At 39.5% G+C, this 13,342-nt stretch overlaps 1 protein-coding gene across 13 annotated transcripts in view; it reads left to right on the top strand.

The window, feature by feature from the left end:
* Nucleotides 1-1,445: 1,445 nt before the first annotated feature.
* Nucleotides 1,446-13,342, top strand: part of HUWE1 (HECT, UBA and WWE domain containing E3 ubiquitin protein ligase 1) — a 146,466-nt gene continuing 134,569 nt past the window's right edge. For 10 of the 13 annotated variants that reach the window (XM_075538675.1, XM_075538671.1, XM_075538674.1 and 7 more), the window contains exons 1-2: nucleotides 4,155-4,413; nucleotides 7,460-7,594. The gene's annotated coding sequence lies outside the window, so the exon portion shown is untranslated. Of the gene's footprint in view, nucleotides 1,563-4,153; nucleotides 4,414-7,459; nucleotides 7,595-13,342 lie in introns of those variants that run through there. The other 3 variants (XM_075538663.1, XM_075538664.1, XM_075538670.1) reach the window with 3 other exon arrangements.

Below are 13,342 nucleotides of genomic sequence, written 5' to 3'. Positions count from 1 at the left end.
CCTACAGTTTACCAAGCATGATGTTCTTTGTCAGGGACTAAGGGACATCATGCCTGCTAAAGTAGAAGGGCAGCAAAAAAAGAGAAAGGCAGTTGTCTGCTTCTTCTCACACTAAGGCATCGCAGCCTTGTGTCCAAGAATATGTGTGGGTTCCTTAAATCTAGCACTGGGTTTTGGTTCTGTATTTCTACAAATTTTTTTCAGAAAAAAATCTTTAAAATATGCAAATATTTAGCTCAATGAACATTCATTTCTATGTTTCTTATAAACAAAAAAAGACCTAAATATTGGGTCTTGGTTAAATAAGTAATGAACACTAAAATGGGATAACATTCACCTATTGAAATCAGACTGTAAAAATATTTCATGAGTCAATCTATTTCAAAGGTGCTTTCATAAATCTCCTGAGCTTTTATACAGAATTTTAAGTGTACATATATTTATGGGTGTGTATGTGTATCCATTCATTAGATTCCTAAAGTGGGGCATGAACTACTGCTCTAAAGGGTTACAATTACAACTGGAGGGTATAATTATTACTTCCTCCCTCTCAAAATTTCTTTAATAGTACTTGTGGACTTATCCTTTAAAATACTGAGCTAATGCATGATCTTTGTTAAAAATCTAAGCTGTCCTGGGAGACAGACGGCAGAGAAGGGGGTGAAGGGAGACTCCGGATAGGGCAAGATATAACAAAATAACAATCTATAAATTATCAAGGGCTCATGAGGGAGAGGGGAGCGGGGAGAGAGGGGGAAAAAAAGAGGACCTGATGCAAAGGGCTTAAATGGAGAGCAAATGCTTTGAGAATGATTAGGGCAAAGAATGTACGGATGTGCTTTATACAATTGATGTATAAAAAAGAGTTGTATGAGCCCCTAATAAAATGTTAAAAAAAAGGAGAAAAATCTAAGCCGTATTCAAGTTATAGAGTTGGGAATCAAAGTCCCTCTTCTTCTCTCATGCAGAAATCTCATTTTACACCCTAGATGAAACATGGCTAATAGGGGGATATCCTACCAGATTCTCCTATGCATTTATTTATATATAATATCTAGTTGAGTTTATTTTCTTGACAATTTGCACTGTCAATCCAAATAATGCCAAATAATAACAAGGAGAAAAAGAAAAACTAATTAGGGCTCAGTATGTACCTGAAGTACTGTGGAAGATGATTCCAGAGTCTCCAGCTTTCCATTCAATGTCCTTGCTTGCACGCTTGCCCCTCACCTCTGACAAGTTAGCTGCAGAGGTCGTTAATTTTTAAACCTAATGGCACTCTTCAAAGTCTTTCTCTCAAATTAAATCCCAACGTGTGTTGACGCTCCTATTGTTGGATCTGCTAGGCAGTGAATATTTCAGCAAGGTCGCCTACAAGAGACTAGGTTTCAACGCCAAGGGAGCGAACCTCCCAGGAGGCAGGGGCGGGACTTCTAGAACGGTAGGTGGAGCCTGAGAGGAAGTGTGAGGAGAGCCGGAGGCGGAGGTTTTCGACCGTGTGCGTGCAAAGGCCTTTAGACTCGGTGTGCTCCTGCGGATTCCGCGGAGCCATTACTACAGAGGTGAGTCTCTACCCCAGGCTTGTGGGGCGAGCAGTGCTTAAAACCTGACTCCGGGGTGTGAGTGGGGGAGGGGGAAGTTCCCACGGGACCCTACGCCAGAGAAGGCGGCCTCCGAGAGCCTACTGGAGAGACTGGAGAAGGGGTTGGGCGGCTAGCCCTAACTCTCCCTCAACCCCGCCTCCCCTCCCCTCCCCTCCCCTCCCCCTGGTCTCTGCTAGTGCCAGCGGCCGTGGAGGGCTAGCCGCATCTTCTGAAGGAACCTGGGCTGCGGCCCACGCCGCTGTGAGAGAGCGACCAAGAGTGGGGGTTGCGAGGTATGGGCATTAGCTGTGGCAAAGTGGCCCTTGGGGAGAGAAGAGACCGGACCTTTGGTATCAACTGTGGCAAGGCAGCCTCGGAGGGAGGGCAGAGGAGGGAAGGGGAGAGAAAAGGTGAGGGGCGGGTCTGAGGCAGGTTTCGCGCGTAACTGCTGGGCGTTTAATAGATTTATGCATATATGTGTGTGTGGATATAGAGTATATATACATATATAGTACACACATATATTTATACACACATATGAGGAGACCTTAAATAGTTCGTGGGAAAATTCCACTATCTTTTCATTCCATTTTTTCCATGAATTTTTTGAAGCCTCCTTTTTATACAGTCTCATATTCATTTCAGCTAATTGTTTTATTTTTTGGCAAACTTAACAATATCTCTTGTAGATATTTGTATTAGGGAAGGTAAATTTATCGCAGTTTTTAAACAGCCGCATTGTGTACTAGAGCTTATTTGCCTATTGATGTATATTACCATGTATCCCTCCTTTTTTGTGGAGGGCTATTACAACTAATGCTGTAATGGGTTTGTACATATATATGCACAATGTATGAGTATTTCTGTAGGAGAAATTCTTAGACGAGTGATGCTGGGTCAGTGTGTATATACATTTTGAATTTTTAAGTATTTGCTCACATTTCCTTCCCCAAAGCTATAATAATAATCACTCTCAAATGTTGTGTGAGCGTCCCCATTTCTCTGCCGCTGTGCCAACACGAATTATCAATCTTAAAAAGGCAAAAATGGTATGTCATTGTTTTCTTTTGCATATCCCAGTTACTAGTGAAAATGAATATATATTTTTTTCATTTCTTGAATACAAGAATAGGCAAGTATCAATAGTCTTTCTACGTATAAGCACTAAGCCTTTTTGAAGATTTCATACTTAAAAACCTTTTATTATCAAAGCAAGAAAAATGAATAAAAATGTCTGTAAGTAAACTAATCAACAGTAAAAGAACATTTGCATAAATGAGGGAGACCATGCTTGTGATAAGAAGACTCAATTTTGTAATGATGTCTATTTTTTCTCTTGATACAATTGATGCAATTTCAATAAACATACCAAGTTTTTGGAACTTAATGAGATTCTAAAGTTTATCTGGAACAAAAAAAATAGATGGCTAAGGATAAGCTCGAAAAATATTGTAAAATATGGTAATATTTGTACTACTAGCTATTAAAATATGCTATAAAGCAACTATGTTTAAATTAGAATGGACAGAACAATGCATTAGAGTAGAAAACCCCATAAATAGAGCCAAATTGGATCTCAAGATTTATTGGAAGAACATTGTTGGCTAGACGTGGAAAAACTGCCAAATTAAAACCTTCAAACACATACTTAGACACACACATGCACACACACACTTTAGTATCACCGCCTCACCCAATACCACCCCCCTCCCTGGAAGCTTGAATTTCCCTTTGAGTGCCGACTCCTTTGTTTGGAGAAAATCACTTTATTGTGTCTTTTGGTTGTGCTAAGGTAAAGCATGGAGAGTTCACATTGGTGGCTTTGGAGCTAGAATTAACGATCTTTAGTTAGATTGAGGTGGATTCGGGTTAAACTGCAGCGCTGAGAGGGAAGTAGTCTGGATATTTTCGGTCTTTTAATTGTTTTCCCCAATCTAAAAAAATGTTATGTCATTGTTTTCATTTGTATTTGCATACTTAGTGTAATATTGAACCTTTTTTTATGTTAGTCGGGATGGTGTGATTCCTGAAAGCAAGTAACAATGGGGGCTTTGTATTCCTCTTCCTGAACGGAGTTTGCTAATTGGTAAAGCCTTGCCTGCAAGCGTGAGAATAAACAGGTTGACTTTTTAAATTTTCCTCAAGCACAGGTTCTTGACACCTAGATGGCGGGGGGTGGGGGGGCGACGTGGGGAAGGGGGGCGGAGGCAGTTTTGAGGACATAGCCGAGATTTGGCGCTTAGCTGTGTCATCGCGAGGTTTGACTTTCAGCTCCGCAGTGAGTCGGAAGCCTCGTGGTAGGCGAGATCTCTGCAGGACCGGAGGTTCCTCCCTCCCGCCCTCCGAAACTCCCAGTCATTTTCATGAAGCTCCGCCTTTCTCCTTTTCAGCAGCGTGCACTAAGTCTCGCGAGATCTCATATTTTCCTGAAGGCAAAGGCGCGGGCAGAATCCTGCAGTGAACTCAAAGGTCTCGCCGAGGCTGGAACATATTATCGCGATACTTTTTCAGCGCATGCGGGAGCCGGAGGCGGTAGTTTGGCCCCGCCCCTCCGCCCTTCGAGAGGCCGTGCGTCATTTGCTTTTTGCTTTGCGTAGGGTGAGAGCTGAGCGGCAGCGGCTTCGGCTTCGGTGGGAGGAGTGGTCTGGGAACGGCTGAACTCTTGTTTTCCCCGCCTGGTAGTGGTTCTCGCGGGATTACGCGGAATCTGCGGCGGTTCGACTAGGGCTGCAGCAACCTCGGAGGCGGCGACGTCTCCGGTTCTGGCTCCGGCTGCGGCTCCGGCTTCGGCTCGTGCTCCGGCTCGTGCTCCGGCTCGTGCTGTTCTTACGTGAGTTCTCGCGGGAGTGGGTTTAAGTCCTCATGGGTGGTGGTGGCCGAGGTATCTCGGGGGTTGGGGGTTGGGGTGCAGTGAGTAGGGTCTGTACGCCTGCTGTTAAGATGGCGGCGGAAGCTGATGTCTGTCCGGCCAGGACCCAGAAATGAGGTGTTGCCTACCGTTGTTGTGACGCCTATTTGGTACCTGACGTTAAGGAGGTGACGACTGGCGAAACGCTGAGGTGCCGGTAAACTGGGGCGAAGCTCTCCTTGTCTCAGAAAGGTTGAGACGGCACCATTTCCCAGGCCGCAGCCGCGTGTGGTCCCGCCTTTTCCCCATCCAATCGGTCAATGCTTACTGAGTTGCCACCGCTGTAGCCGAATTGGGCAGGGTGGGGTGGAGAACCTGGGATGGGTTGGATGTGGGGGAAAGGACAGACCCTTGACGATTTATCTCCATCCTGTACCTTTTTGTGGGTTCGCTTCCGTTCTTCCTGCAGCTAATCTAGTGTACCTTGAATTTATAAACGGGGGCGGGGGCTTTATTTTCCAAATTTCATGATACCTAAGCTAAGGTTTAGGGTCAAGTTAAGGGGTCTAACATACTCTCCCCTTCTTCCTTAATCTCATCACTTTGCCGACTCACTTAGTTGAGGCTCTTATTGGAGTGGTGTCGAAAGCCCCACCCCCACCCCAATCAATCCCTTCCCATTCTAAGGTATAGGGTGCGCATCCTCAACCTCTGTGCTTTCCTTTTCTCATTGGTCCTTGGGGCGCAGGCGTTGATAAAGGAGTCTAACCCTTTCCTTGTTTTTACTAACATTTTTATTGATGGAATCCTAATGGCCTTCCATTTCCTTGGTTCTTCACTTGTGAGATTCTAATCAGGGCACTCATTGATTTCTGAAATATTACATGCTTCTAGAAAGAACAATGAGTGGAACCGTGGGAAGGAGGGTCTATGATTATAATTTTCACAGCTTTTAACTTCCCCCTAGTCAAAAGCAAAGGAAACTTTTTCAGAAGGCTGTGGAGGGTAACCCTCTTGCAAACTAACTTTCCCTTTCCATGTGCTGCACCCCCCATCCTTACCTTGGAAGCTCAGGAACGCCCCCTTTTCCTGCCTTGTTCTGAGCTCCTGGAACCTTTTGGTCTATGGGCATGTGTCTTTGCTGCCAACCACTTTTTTTCATACTTCTCACTAATCCTTCTGTTCCTTGTTCCCCTTTTTATTTTACCAAGAATCTAAAACTGAATCCCATAGAGACCTCCCTGCCAAACTCCGGGGATATCATTCCTCTCCCTGTCCTAAAAAATAAATAGTAAGGATAGAAGATCTCGAGCTCCTCAAACTTTGTTCCACATTATTTCTCTTCCCCCTCAAGCTACCTCCATTGATAACTATAAAAAATTAATTCCCCATTACTGGTTTCCTTTGAAGATTTAGTGTTAAGCATTGCTTTCTTACAGCCCCAAGCTGTATAGATTTAGGAGGCACCAACATTCCCCAGTTGTGACAGGCAGTCAGAGTAGTGGAAAGATTATTTTCTTTGGGTTCACAGGAAGCTTTATGACTTTGGGCAAATTACTTTTCACACTTAAGTTTCTTCATTTCTTTTAAGTATAAGTTGAAAATTCCAAACTCATTGCCATCAAGTGATTCTATAGGACAGAGAACTATTTCCAAAGTTGTAAACCTTTGCAGGAGCATTTCAACAAGTAACTCATAAACCACCAGGGTGTCTTATAATGGGAACAATTGTGCTTATATTAAAGCATATTTGCTGGAATTTGAAAAATGCAGTTATTGGCACAAGAATACAGATGCACCTGCATCATGTGCTAGTTTTTATGACCTGAGAAGGAATAGGATGTTATTTTTTAACTCTTAATTGTTCAGTACATTTCTAGGCCAGACTTGGGAGTTTTGTATCTCCACCACCTTTCCTAAGCTCTTTATTTCCAGTAATTCATGTTTATCAAATTTAATTCTGACTGTTACCAGGTCTAGAAACTTTAGTGCAAAATCACTGTCTTGGGATGACTGACCAGGTATAATGCTCTGTCCCATGTCCAGATGTTCTACCTCTTACAAAAAGTTGCCTCATCCCTTGTCTATTCTTACATGTTATTCATTCTAAAGTTGTGGAATTTGTTGCTATCCATATCACAGTAGTAAAGAACTATTGCCAGTTAGTTTTCAAATATTCATATTGTTTTTCTAATATCCTTTCTTTGGTCCCTTAGATCAGTGTAAGAATCTGCTATTAACTGACTTTGTGCTTGAAAAGGATGATTAAATGTTATCTGAGAAAATGTTTAGAAAGATTGGAATGCTAAGCTTATTTTCCAAAGTGAATTATTGCTAGTTCTTTAATACACTACCTCCTACTGATGTTTTCCCATTTTACATTTTCTAATACACTAAATAAAAAATGAAATCAACTTGATGTCAGTGGGTTTCAATAAAAGTGTTTTCAGGGTTGCTTTGGCCCCGTTTACAATGGCTTGAGCAGTGATCAGAAATTAACCAAACCTCAATTTGACTCTTGGCATTACGAATTAGAATAAATTTGGGAATGATAAATAAAGTGTGACTACAAAGTTTAGTTTATTTTAGATCCATCTTGCGAAAAGAGAAGGAGTGGCAATACCAGTTAAAAAACATCTAAGGTTCAGTGGCGAAGGTCAACTTGTATGTTTATTATTTATCTTTCTGGTAGGCCCAGAAAGCATGAATGGTAATTAAATAATATATATGTGTAATTCTTTTTAAAAAGAATTATTCTTTAAAAAATAAATTCAAATTTCCTTAGAATTAATCATTACCTATAATTTCATTTGAGAACTGAACAGTTTTCAGGGGTTTTTGTCAAAGTGTCAAATTGGAAGTATTGTTACACCTGGTCTAAATTATTCAGTTACTACTCAAAGCAGGTCTTTAAAAATGCAAATTCTTATGTAAGAGCTATTGCTTCAGAAACAAGTACTGTTTGAGCATTGATGTGATGGTTAATTCCTCCACAACCTTATGTTGTGCATTCTCCATTTTTTTGTAGGTCCTCCACTAATCTGACCTGAGTGGGTTGGTGCACCAGAGGAACCAGCAGACCAAATTGGTAGGAAGGTTCAGGAAGCTCCTCAAGCAGTGTTGGCATTTTCACCAGAATGAATATGATTGGCTGTGATTTTAGGTTGGTTTAATAGATCTTTGTGTGTTGTATTTGTATTTTGCTGCTTAGGATGGATATGGTGGGATATATACTCCTGTGATTGGGCTTCTTTGTTCTTTTTCCCCACTATCTGGAATCTAATATGGCACTGTTAAGTCAGTGCTGGATAAAAGGAATCATTTAATTGAATTCTGTCTGTACATGAGTTTTCAAAGCTACTGAAGTAACATTGAAAAAATTGCAAGAAGGTAATTTTAACCAGTTCCTTAAAGAATTATGAGAAAAATGGAAGCGTATAATCAAATCCTCTGCCCATTATCCAGCTTAATTGGCTATCAGTTTGTAGCCATTTTATTTAACCATTGTTCCTCTCCCTCATTGGATTTTTTGGTGGTAATTCTTAATTTTATATTATTTTTATTTGTAAAACATTTATTTCTAAAAGATAAGACTTTAATTCCAATACGTTATCACAACTAAAAATGTAAGCAAATCTTTAATATCAGATAACAATTCAGATTTTCATAATTTCTCTAATCGCTTTTTGCAGTTTGTTTCAATCAGAATCTGAAGAAAGTTCATTTATTGTAAATATTTGCTATGTCTCTCAAATCTGTTTTAATCTATAGGTTCCCTCTCTTGGTTTCTCTTATGCATTATTGAAAAAAACTGTCCTGTAGCATTTCCCCTACATTTAGTAATTATCTCCCAGTAGTTGATACTTATCAATGTTGGGTGTAAACTTGGTAGCCACGGGACTGGGCAACATTTCATTATTCCTTTTTAGGTGTCAAATCTCCAAACTCATAGTCATGAGTTGGGAGCAGATTTAGCACCTACCAAAAAAACCTTAATGTCTAAAACCCATTCTTGCTGTTAACTCTAGAATCCATTATACTGGAATGATAGCAGTAATTTCTGTATCTTAATTGGAGTTTATGTTACTGGCCTATGAACTATCCCAAAATAACTAGTTACAAAAACTTTTTTTCTGTGTCAAAGTCAGATTTAATTGGTACCTGACTTTTAATGCCATGTCTTGACCATGCTTATTGCTTCATATAAAAAGTCGGCCTCTTGGTGGAAGAAGATAATATTTCTTAGATTTTTCATACATGGTTTTAATTTCCTTAGGAGGTTTAATTAGTTTTATACTATTTTTAAAAACATTTTATTGAGGGCTCTTACAGCTCTTGTAACAATACATATATCAATTATATCAAGCACACTTGTACATATGTTGCCATCATTATTTTCTAGACCTTATTTTCTATTGGACCTATTCTAGTCTTTTATTTCTAAACATTTTATTGGGGACACATACAACTCTTATCACAATCCATACATATATCCGTTGTGTCAAGTACATTTGTACATTTGTTGCCATCATCATTCTCAAAACGTTTGCTTTCTTCTTGAGCCCTTGGTATCAGCTCATTTTTCCCCCTCCTTCCCTGCTCCCCACTCTCATGAACCCTTGATAATTTACAAATTATTATTTATCCTATCTTACACTGTCCGACATCTCCCTTCACCCACTTTGAGGTTATATATAGATCCTTGTAATTGGTTTCCCTTTTCTACCCCACCCTCCTGGTATTGCCACTCTCACAACTGATCCTGAAGGGATCATCTGTCCTTGATTCCCTGTTTCCATTTGCTATCTGTACCAGTGTATATCCTCTGGTCTAGCCGGATTTGTAAGGTAGAATTGGAATCATGATAGTGTGTGTGGAGGGGGAGGGGAGCATTTAAGAACTAGAGGAAAGTTGTATGTTTCATCGTTGCTACACTGCACCCTGACTGGTTCTACTCCTCCCCGCGACCCTTCTGAAAGGGGATGTCCGGTTGCCTACAGATGGATTTTAGGTCCCCAATCTGCATTCCCCCTCATTCACAGTGATAAGATTTTTTGTTCTTTGATGCCTGATACCTGGTCCCTTCCATGCCTCGTGATCACACAGGTGGTGTGCTTAGTTTTATGTTATCTTAATGTTTTTTATTCTTTTAGTGTTGGTATTTCAACTGCTTTGACCTATAACAGGGGTTCTCATACTACATGCTGCCTGCCGAGGATATTTATCCAGACTGCTGGGTGTTTTTGCCCCGTTTTGATTTTTACTTCAAAATAAGATATGTGCACTGTGCATAGGAATTTGTTCACAGTGGTTTTTTTTAAGCTATAGTCCGGCCCTCCAACAGGTCTGAGGGACAATGAACTGGTCCTCTGTTTTAAAAGTTTGAGGACCCCTGACCTATAATTTCAAAGCTATTACAACAGTGAATTTTTCTGGCTCTAAGACAATTTTTAAAGGTGTTTTATTGTACTTTAGGTGAAAGTTTACACAGCAAATTAGCTTTCTATTCAATAAGTCATACACAAAATGTTCTGTGTCATTGGTTAGAGTCCACCCTCTACTTCTTTCCACCCTGGGCTCCATGTTTCCATTCATCTGTCTTTCCTGTCCCTTCCTGCCTTTGCTTTGTTTTTGAGCAAATGTCCTTTTGGTTTCATCTAGTTGATTATTTTAAGGAGTATATATTCATCATGGGTGTCACCATTTTATAGACCAGTTTATTATTAAAAGTGACTGGGAGTGGCTTCATTTACACCAGTGGTTCTCATCCTTCCTAATGCCTCGACCCTTACATATAGTTCATGTTGTGGTGACCCCAACCATAAAATTATTTTAGTTGCTACTTCTTAACAGTGGTTCTCATCCTTCCTAATGCCTCGACCCTTACATATAGTTCATGTTGTGGTGACCCCAACCATAAAATTATTTTAGTTGCTACTTAACTGTAATTTTGCTAATGTTATGAATTGTGATGTAAATATCTGATATGCAGGATGTATTTTCATTTTAAAATTGAACATAAAGCATGGTGATTAATCACAAAGCAATATGTAATTCTATATTGTGAAATATTTATTTCTAATTACAAATCGATGAAATTTTGTCTTGAAGCATGGTGTAGCATGGGGTTAACAGTCTTCATGCTGGGTGCTTGTATGTGAGTGTATCTGCATGTGGGCCCAGCTGGAGATAGAGGAGGGGTGTCTTGGTTCCTAAGACCATCGGACCCACAGGTTAAGAACCGCTGATTTACACATTAGAAGGGGTCTGCCCGTCTCCTACCAGGCCAGTGAATCTGGTCTTTTAATGGATTTGAGTTTTGTTCTTTTATCTCCTGATCTAAGTTGAACCTTCTGTTTTGTCCGTGGTCAAAAGGGTCATAGTGGTATCTGGGCACCATCTATCTAGTTCTTGAGGGCCATTAGTCTATCAAATTAATGGCTTTATGTACTACTTGAAAATGATACCACAGTTGGATTTTTTAAAAATAATTTTATTGGGGACTCTTACAGTTCTTTAACAATCCATGCAATTGTATCAAGCACATTTGTACATATATTGCCATCATTTTCAACATATTTTATTTCTACTTGAGCCCTTGGTATCAGCTCTTTTTTCACTCCCTCCCCTATACCAGCCTTTTTTCTTTTAATTTAAATCATTTTATTGGGGACTCTTACAGCCCTTATCACAATTCATATATACATCCATTGTGTCAAGCACATTAGTACATTTGTTGCCCTCATCAGTCTCAAAACATTTGCTTTCTACTTGAGTCCTTGGTATCAGCTCCTCATGTTTTCCCTCCCTCCCTATGCCACAGTTACACCCTTGTTTTCAGCGATTATGTGAAATTGTCGTTTTCCTATTGTCTTTCATTTTCTTCTGCAAATGTTTACCAGAATAAGTCTCATTTAACTTTAATGCTCATTTCTTTTCCTTGTGCAACATTGGCTCATCTGGTGATTCATAATCATATTTCAATCAAATACCTCAAAAACCTTCCTCCATGTTGCCCCTTTATGTTGAAATTAGTGTCACAAATATTAGGCTTTGTTTTCCTTTAAAATGGCTTTTCTCATTTTTAGAATAATGAGGGCTATGTACAAATGTGCTTTACACAATTGATGTATGTATGGATTGTGATGAAAGTTGTATTAGCCCTAATAAACGATAAAAAAATTAAAACAAAAACCGAAAAAATAAAATGGCTTTTCTCTCTTTATTTGTGCCTCAGCCAAAGGTTAGCTAGAGCTTACTTATCCAATTTGCATTTTCAGGCTGTGAATGTGGAAGGGAAATAAAGGGTCACTGAGTGGAATCAACTTGATTGGCAGTGAGTTTGGTTTTTAGTGATATTTTAATGTATGAATTGTTCCTACAGTTCTTACAGTAGCAAACTCACAGTGGAAGTGTGGTTGTATTTTATTTTCCTTTTATGTGTTTTCAGCCATGTATTCAAAGTATTATTGAAATTCCAAACTTGGTTGCTTTGAAAATATTGCCCTTTACATTCCTTGTTTCCTCTTCTGCAGTTAGATTGAATTGTTGAAATCTGGTATGTGACTGACTATATCAGGCTGCTTTACAATGATTTCATCCTCCAAAAGGTTGATAGTCAGCAGGCACTGGGTTCTCTTGTACTAGTCTCTGGCTTGTTTCCTCAATGTCTGGTAACCAGATGTTTATATGTCAGTGTCAGTGATAACTCAGCTCAGAACATTCTTTGGAAGCCCTTTTATTTAATGTGATATAGTGGCTGAGTTGTTAAAACTTGATGTACTTGTTGACCAGCTTTGGGTTATAAAAATGTTTTCAAATAGTGAAGGGGAGTGGCTTGATTTCTATCTGAATTGTCGATGGGATTAATAAATGTAGGACTAGAATGTTAAAATACTTTACCCCTCATTTTATGTTAAATCAGTTTTTCCTTTTAATTATTAAATGGTGACTAAGGAGAAGGAAATTATTTTTTCCTTTTAATCTAGTCACTTACATTTAAAAGATTGGTCAGTTTGAATATACTGCCATTTGTTCATAATATTTATAGCACAACAGATTTTAAGCCCTTAAATTCGATACCAGAGAAGAATTTTGGAAGGCTATTTTAATGTTTACCTTATTTATTGTGCTATTTCCTCCATTTCTATAGTAGGTTCTAGAAGGTTAAGAGTTCAAACCTTACTTGTTACTCCACAGAAGAAAGATTTAGCTAGAAGTCAATTTATGTAAAAATAAATTATAGCTTCTGAAACCTTGTGGGGGCATTTTTACTCTTATCCTATAGGGTTGCTGTTTTGTTATCAACTACTGGCGGTGAATTTTGTTCGGGTTTCTGAGACAGTTTTTCTAGTTTTTGTTTTGTTAAGCTTCCAATATTTATTTATTACTGTTTTCTATAATTTTTGTGTTATAGACAGAAATACTTTTCCAGGACAGTTAACATGAATTTGAGCAAAGTTCTTTTCATTCAAATAATGGCTCCATTTCTTACCAGCTTTGTCATCTTTTTTAAAAAATCGTTTTATTAGGGGCTCATACAGCTCTTATCACAATCTATATATACATAATTGTGTAAGGCACATTTGTACATTCATTGTCCTCATCATTCTCAAAACATTTGCTCTCCACCTAAGCCCCTGGCATCAACTCCTCATTTTTCCCCTCCCTCCGCGCTCCTCTCACCCTCATGAACCCTTGATGATTTATCAATTATTATTTTGTCATCCCTTGCCCTGTGCGACGTCTCCCTTCACTCACTTTTCTGTTGTCCGTCCCACGGGGAGGAAGTCAACATGTAGAACTTGTAATCGGTTCCCCCTTTCCAACCCACCCTCCATCTACCCTCCCAGTATCGCCACTCATACCACTTGTCCGGAAGGGATCATCCACCCTGGATTCCCTGTGTTTC

This window comes from Tenrec ecaudatus, chromosome X (assembly GCF_050624435.1).
Source record: "Tenrec ecaudatus isolate mTenEca1 chromosome X, mTenEca1.hap1, whole genome shotgun sequence".
In the NCBI taxonomy this organism is placed as follows: domain Eukaryota; kingdom Metazoa; phylum Chordata; class Mammalia; order Afrosoricida; family Tenrecidae; genus Tenrec; species Tenrec ecaudatus.
Note: the sequence above shows the minus strand (reverse complement) of the source record. Positions and strands in the feature narration are given on the sequence as shown.